Source organism: Danio rerio, chromosome 24 (genome assembly GCF_052040795.2).
Source record: "Danio rerio strain M-AB ecotype USA chromosome 24, GRCz13ab, whole genome shotgun sequence".
NCBI lineage: Eukaryota > Metazoa > Chordata > Actinopteri > Cypriniformes > Danionidae > Danio > Danio rerio.
In genome coordinates, this window is record NC_141044.1 from 22,521,869 (window position 1) to 22,529,795 (window position 7,927).

The 7,927-nt window shown below is 38.1% G+C and overlaps 1 long non-coding RNA gene across 1 annotated transcript; it reads left to right on the top strand.

The window, feature by feature from the left end:
• Positions 1 to 4,221: 4,221 nt before the first annotated feature.
• On the top strand, positions 4,222 to 5,960 carry LOC147838023 (uncharacterized). The gene is made up of 2 exons (XR_015524910.1): positions 4,222 to 4,268; positions 5,158 to 5,960. It is a non-coding gene; the product is annotated as an uncharacterized LOC147838023 (long non-coding RNA).
• Positions 5,961 to 7,927: the final 1,967 nt, after the last annotated feature.

A 7,927-nucleotide genomic window follows, 5' to 3' on the forward strand; every position in this document is an offset into this window, starting at 1 on the left:
TTCTCCAACAATAAGTGCTTTTTAGGACGAACTAAACATTGGATTTTCAAAAGTATGTGAAGCCTCACATCATAGACCATTGATGACTAAAGACCATGTTGTTAAGTAAATGATTTATTAATTGGGTTGTCCTTGGTCATTTAAAGCTGCAAAAATTGCTTCATGCCACAGTGACTCGGTTGGTCTTCGAATGTGGCTTTTATGGGGTGAAGCCTCTGAATTGGATCAGATACTGGAATAGATTCAGTCTTGTTCTCTTAAAGAATATTTTACTCAAATGACAGTTGCCAGTTACTCACCCTCATTTTACTCCAAATACCTTTGCACCCATTTACGCTTGGTTTTAAGATGTGTCTTTGGTCAATCGGATCAAGGTCGGATCCGATCCGATTTTTGTCCATTGTCTCCCTCCTCATCAATCGGATGAGGAGGGAGACAATGGACAAAAAGAAACAAAAAATAAATAAATAAATATCATCGTCATACAGGCTTGGAACAAAATTCTGGTGAGTAAATAATGACATACATTTTTGGGTGAACTAGTGCTTTTATTTCTGTGGTGTATTAACGTTCACCTTGGAGACAAGGGGAATTTTAGTTTTGTCATGGAGAAAAGCATTGCCAATTTAAGCCTGCACTATATCCACAGTCTCCATTCAGCCCTCAGCACTGTCTAAACATGCAGGATCTGAATCAGCCCTTCATATCGGCGGGAGGAAATCACCTGGAAAGCAAGTGTTCTGGCTGGCTTCTATCTACAACGGAGAATGGAAGTAAACAAGCATGATAGTCAGCAGGAGAGGAAGGGAGGGGGAAACGAGATTTATCTGTTTGCATCATTTTTCTGAAAAACTCAGGCCATCAAGATGACTTTTTAGGAGGAAGTGGGCTTGTAAAACAAGCTTTTTTTCTTGTTCTTTGGTCTGAAATGTGGGTAGCAGGTTGTGATTGTAAGCATTTTATGTTTGGCATGCATGTGCATCAAACAAATAGGTAACGCTTTCTTTTACAACCCGCAAAGTACCGCGTAAGTACAGTGAAATTACAGTGTACTTTTCTGTACGTACTGTGTAAGTATAATGAACGTATGTGTAGGTATGAGGGAACAAACCGTAATGCTTGGGTAAAAAGGGGGTAACAACCAGATGTTCATCACGAAAATGACCGCGTAAGTACAGTGAAATAACGGTGTACTTTTCTGTACCTATAGTGTAAGTATAAATAACGTTTACGTAAGTATAAGGGAACAAACTGTAATGCTCGGGTAATAAGGGGATAACAACCAGATATTTAGCATAAAAGGTACCGCGTAAGTACAGTGAAATATGGTTGTACTTTTCTTTAAATTGCAAAAGAACAAACCATAATGTTTGCGTAAAAGGGGAGTAACAATAAGATATCCATCACGCAAAGAAGTATATTAAGTTTACGATGTACATTTCTTCAAGTATTGTATACATATAAAGAATTATGCAAGGATGGTGACAACCTATTGCTATCTGCAAATGTACTGTATATGCACCTGCGTGAGTACATTAGTATTCTTATTCAGTGCTTGGGTTTTATATGGGGTGTTTAATGAATAAAAGGTTTACAACCTGTGAAATTATGAACCCTTATTGTATACTGTATGTATTTTAAATCTGCAATTCAATATAAAATATATTTCCATACACTACTTACCTTATGTTTACTCGTCGATCTCACCAAAGCCATCAATGTCTCCATAACTCACTATCAACAAATAACTTTGCATGACATAGGCCTACCGTCAGGGTTCAATGCAGATTAAAACAGGCTCGCATCTTTACTGCTGTTGCACAGGGGGGCTAACTGTTGCATTTCAGTAAATGTATAGCTGATGCTTTATAGAAAAATCTAGTAATTTGGTCTTCAATCAATAAAAACTGCTGCTGTAGTTTACTCTGTTCTTAGTGTTCAAGTATACACTAGTATGTTAAGGTTCAGTTTCTTCCCTCTTTGTTCCCTGTAGTTAAAGGGTAAATACAGTATTTGTTCCCTCCTTGTTCCCTGTACTTACAGGGTAAATACCACATTTGAGGGTTGTAAATTAAAGTGAAGCTTTGTTCCTCCCTTGTTACCTGTACTTACAGGGTAAATACCACATTTGAGGGTTGTAAATAAAGTGAAGCTTTGTTCCTCTCTTGTTACCTCCTTGTTCCCTGTACTTACAGGGTAAATACCACATTTGAGGGTTGTAAATTAAAGTGAAGCTTTGTTCCTCTCTTGTTACCTCCTTGTTCCCTGTACTTACAGGGTAAATACCACATTTGAGGGTTGTAAATTAAAGTGAAGCTTTGTTCCTCTCTTGTTACCTGTAGTTAAAGGGTAAATACAACATTTGTTCCCCCCTTGTTCCCTTTAGTTTACAATGTAAAATCTTAAAGGCAGTGAAATAAATATACAAACACACAATATATTTCTTCTTTACTTTGTAACCTTTATTTTAATAAATAAGCATTTTAAAAGACTTCATATTAATCAAACATTGTCTTGTCTATCATTGCCTATACTCATTCATTTTCTCTTCGGCCTTGTCCTTTTGTTAATCTGGGGTCGCCACAGTGGAATAAACCACCATCTTATCCAGCATATGTTTTACGCAGTGGATGCCCTTCCAGCTGCAACCCATCTCTGGGAAACATCCATACACACTCACTCACATGCATTCACTACGGACAATTTAGTCTACCCAATTCACCTGTACCGCATGTCTTTGGACTGTGAGGGAAACCGGAGCACCCGGAGGAAACCCACGCGAACGCAGGGAGAACTCCATGCAGAAACCTTCTTGATGTGAGGAAACAGCACTACCTACTGTGCCACCGTGTTGCCACCCAGCTGCAACCCATCACTGGGAAACATCCATACATACTCATTCACACACATACACTACGGACAATTTTACCTTACCCAATGTCACCACATATTTTTGGACTTGTGGGAGCACCCGGAGGAAACCCACGCTAACATGGGGAGAACATGCAAACTCCACACAGAAATGCCAACTGACCCAGCCGAGGCTCGAACCAGCGACCTTCTTGCTGTGAGGCGATTGTGCTACCCACTGCGCCTGCCTATACTCAAACAGCTAAATAACACATTATTTCCTTCCCCCTTTTTTTCTGGCATCTCTTGCTTGCCTTCCTCTTCTGCTCTTCTCAGCTTCCACTGAGGACTCTGATGGTGAGTGGCTGATGAAATCCCATGGGTCTTGCTGCTCTGCATTTATATAAAATATATGAACAGACAGAAAGGCTTTTAGTAAGCTATAGACATGTTTATTTTCCTGTTTAATGTGTGTGTAGTGGTTGTCCAACAATTTCACACACTAAACATTTACAGATACCATACAGACACTATACATTACTATCAAACAAAAGTACTTTCATCAGATCATATGGGAGATTGTGATCATTTATAGTGATAATAATTAAAGCGCAGAGGGGAAAAGGCTTAAATAGTAGGCTACTGTGCTAAAGTCCTAGGCAAACGTTACTAGTAATTGGGTGGGGGGGGGGGGGGGGGGTGGTATTGATATATCAAACTGGCATGCTACAGAAAATATCAATTTACATTTCCAAACATTAATTTTGTCATTAACTTTGCTGTAATTAACGTATAAAGGGAGAAAATCGTCTGCACAGTCAGTATGACAACAGCCACAGAGATCTGACCTGCTCATCATCCAGTCTTTCTGGAATGACATGAAGAAACTAAATCCAGAGGAACTTTGGCAACATTTCTAAGATGTGCAAAGTAAACGACAGTAAACATTGGTAAATATTCGCTGCTGGCCGTTTAGATTCGGCCATGAACTAACGTTAATGTTACGCTAAAAACAAATGAAACAAAATAAATATAATCTGGTTAATGCACAATTTCTAATCGTAACAATAGCCTTATTTACTGACAACGATTTACTCACAGGTGTTACATGGTGACAAGACGGAGCAATTCCAAACGTCCCAAAAGTCTGAGCAAAACCTCGTGGCGTGCTGCTGCAGTTTGATTCGGATCTTTAGAGGCTTCTTGATTCACAACTCGTTTGAATCAACGAATCAGTAGGCGCGTACCTGAAGTGATACAATATCGCGAGATGGATTCAAATGCACACGGAGCTGTCTGTTGTTCTCGCGATGTTTTGATGTCACACTGATCGGTTTGTTGAAGACGAATCGATTCAACTCTCCGTCCTCCATTCCCAGAATTTCCTGTTCACGGCAGTACAAGGACGGCAGCGCGAGGTAAATAAAACAAGTATTTTTATGACGTTATGTACATAGAAGTGTTTGTTTAGGTTTTTGTTTATATCTTATGTTTGTACCTATTTTTAACAATTACACCCTTTTCACAACACTGTTATGACGCGTTTAACGATCATCAGGATCTAAAATCCTTGAGTTTTTTATATGATTTTTTTTATAAAATACCATTTATTTGTATCTACGTATGCATTATATAATATGATTGGATGTGCGAGGTGTTTCATACAGTGTCTATGGTCATGAGTAAATTAGAAGTTATTCTCTCTTCTTGCTGGCGTTATCAGTTTCACACTATTTTTTTATTTTTCTAATTGTCGAGACAACACCATCGTAAAGTTTTCATTTTATTTGAGCAAAGAAGATTGTAAAAAAATGTGTTGTACTTTCCCATTCACTGTGCTGAAATGTAAAAAGGGTCCATAACAGTACATCAACCATATTATGTTATCTTTCACTTTATTTAGGACTAATGATGGGTTAAGACATGTACTTTAATCAAAAACTAACCTTAGGGGTAGTTAACCCAAACGTTACATTTACTTACCATTTAATGAGTGACACAGAATTTAAATATGTACACTGAACTGCAAATAATCTTTACTTCAAAGTCTATACTGCCTGCACATATATTTAAGCCTTTTCCCCTCTGCGCTTTAATTATTATCACTATAAATGATCACAATCTCCCATATGATCTGATGATAGTACTTTTGTTTGATAGTAATGTATAGTGTCTGTATGGTATCTGTAAATGTTTAGTGTGTGAAATTGTTGGACAACCACTATACACACATTAAACAGGAAAATAAACATGTCTATAGCTTACTAAAAGCCTTTCTGTCTGTTCATATATTTTATATAAATGCAGAGCAGCAAGACCCATGGGATTTCATCAGCCACTCACCATCAGAGTCCTCAGTGGAAGCTGAGAAGAGCAGAAGAGGAAGCCAAGCAAGAGATGCCAGAAAAAAAGGGGGAAGGAAATAATGTGTTATTTTGCTGTTTGAGTATAGGCAGGCGCAGTGGGTAGCACAATCGCCTCACAGCAAGAAGGTCGCTGGTTTGAGCCTCGGCTGGGTCAGTTGGCATTTTTGTGTGGAGTTTGCATGTTCTCCCCATGTTAGCGTGGGTTTCCTCCGGGTGCTCCCACAAGTCCAAAAATATGTGGTGACATTGGGTAAGGTAAAATTGTCCGTAGTGTATGTGTGTGAATGAGTATGTATGGATGTTTCCCAGTGATGGGTTGCAGCTGGGTGGCAACACGGTGGCACAGTAGGTAGTGCTGTTTCCTCACATCAAGAAGGTTTCTGCATGGAGTTCTCCCTGCGTTCGCGTGGGTTTTCTCCGGGTGCTCCTGTTTCCCTCACAGTCCAAAGACATGCGGTACAGGTGAATTGGGTAGACTAAATTGTCCGTAGTGAATGCATGTGAGTGAGTGTGTATGGATGTTTCCCAGAGATGGGTTGCAGCTGGAAGGGCATCCACTGCGTAAAACATATGCTGGATAAGATGGTGGTTTATTCCACTGTGGCGACCCCAGATTAACAAAAGGACAAAGCCGAAGAGAAAATGAATGAGTATAGGCAATGATAGACAAGACAATGTTTGATTAATATGAAGTCTTTTAAAATGCTTATTTATTAAAATAAAGGTTACAAAGTAAAGAAGAAATATATTGTGTGTTTGTATATTTATTTCACTGCCTTTAAGATTTTACATTGTAAACTAAAGGGAACAAGGGGGGAACAAATGTTGTATTTACCCTTTAACTACAAGTAACAAGAGAGGAACAAAGCTTCACTTTAATTTACAACCCTCAAATGTGGTATTTACCCTGTAAGTACAGGGAACAAGGAGGTAACAAGAGAGGAACAAAGCTTCACTTTAATTTACAACCCTCAAATGTGGTATTTACCCTGTAAGTACAGGGAACAAGGAGGTAACAAGAGAGGAACAAAGCTTCACTTTAATTTACAACCCTCAAATGTGGTATTTACCCTGTAAGTACAGGGAACAAGGAGGTAACAAGAGAGGAACAAAGCTTCACTTTAATTTACAACCCTCAAATGTGGTATTTACCCTGTAAGTACAGGGAACAAGGAGGTAACAAGAGAGGAACAAAGCTTCACTTTAATTTACAACCCTCAAATGTGGTATTTACCCTGTAAGTACAGGGAACAAGGAGGTAACAAGAGAGGAACAAAGCTTCACTTTAATTTACAACCCTCAAATGTGGTATTTACCCTGTAAGTACAGGTAACAAGGGAGGAACAAAGCTTCACTTTAATTTACAACCCTCAAATGTGGTATTTACCCTGTAAGTACAGGGAACAAGGAGGGAACAAATACTGTATTTACCCTTTAACTACAGGGAACAAAGAGGGAAGAAGCTGAACCTTAACATACTAGTGTATACTTGAACACTAAGAACAGAGTAAACTACAGCAGCAGTTTTTATTGATTGAAGACCAAATTACTAGATTTTTCTATAAAGCATCAGCTATACATTTACTGAAATGCAACAGTTAGCCCCCCTGTGCAACAGCAGTAAAGATGCGAGCCTGTTTTAATCTGCATTGAACCCTGACGGTAGGCCTATGTCATGCAAAGTTATTTGTTGATAGTGAGTTATGGAGACATTGATGGCTTTGGTGAGATCGACGAGTAAACATAAGGTAAGTAGTGTATGGAAATATATTTTATATTGAATTGCAGATTTAAAATACATACAGTATACAATAAGGGTTCATAATTTCACAGGTTGTAAACCTTTTATTCATTAAACACCCCATATAAAACCCAAGCACTGAATAAGAATACTAATGTACTCACGCAGGTGCATATACAGTACATTTGCAGATAGCAATAGGTTGTCACCATCCTTGCATAATTCTTTATATGTATACAATACTTGAAGAAATGTACATCGTAAACTTAATATACTTCTTTGCGTGATGGATATCTTATTGTTACTCCCCTTTTACGCAAACATTATGGTTTGTTCTTTTGCAATTTAAAGAAAAGTACAACCATATTTCACTGTACTTACGCGGTACCTTTTATGCTAAATATCTGGTTGTTATCCCCTTATTACCCGAGCATTACAGTTTGTTCCCTTATACTTACGTAAACGTTATTTATACTTACACTATAGGTACAGAAAAGTACACCGCTATTTCACTGTACTTACGCGGTCATTTTCGTGATGAACATCTGGTTGTTACCCCCTTTTTACCCAAGCATTACGGTTTGTTCCCTCATACCTACACATACGTTCATTATACTTACACAGTACGTACAGAAAAGTACACTGTAATTTCACTGTACTTACGCGGTACTTTGCGGGTTGTAAAAAAAAGGGTTGCCAACAAATACACTGTTGTTTTAAGTATTGTACTTGCTTAACCTTCAAAAAGAAATACTAGTTTTATATATCTTCTACTTAATGGTAATCCTCAAAACCAAACATTTATGCTATACTTTTTGCTGACTTGTGAATAAAACTTCAAGACCTTATATATTTCTAATGCAATAATGAAGAAGATATGAAGTAACGTTTCTGATTTTTTATCTTATTTTTATTTTTTGCTTGCACACCTCTTGGGTCTCGCCATCTCATGATCACTCTGTGAAGTGCC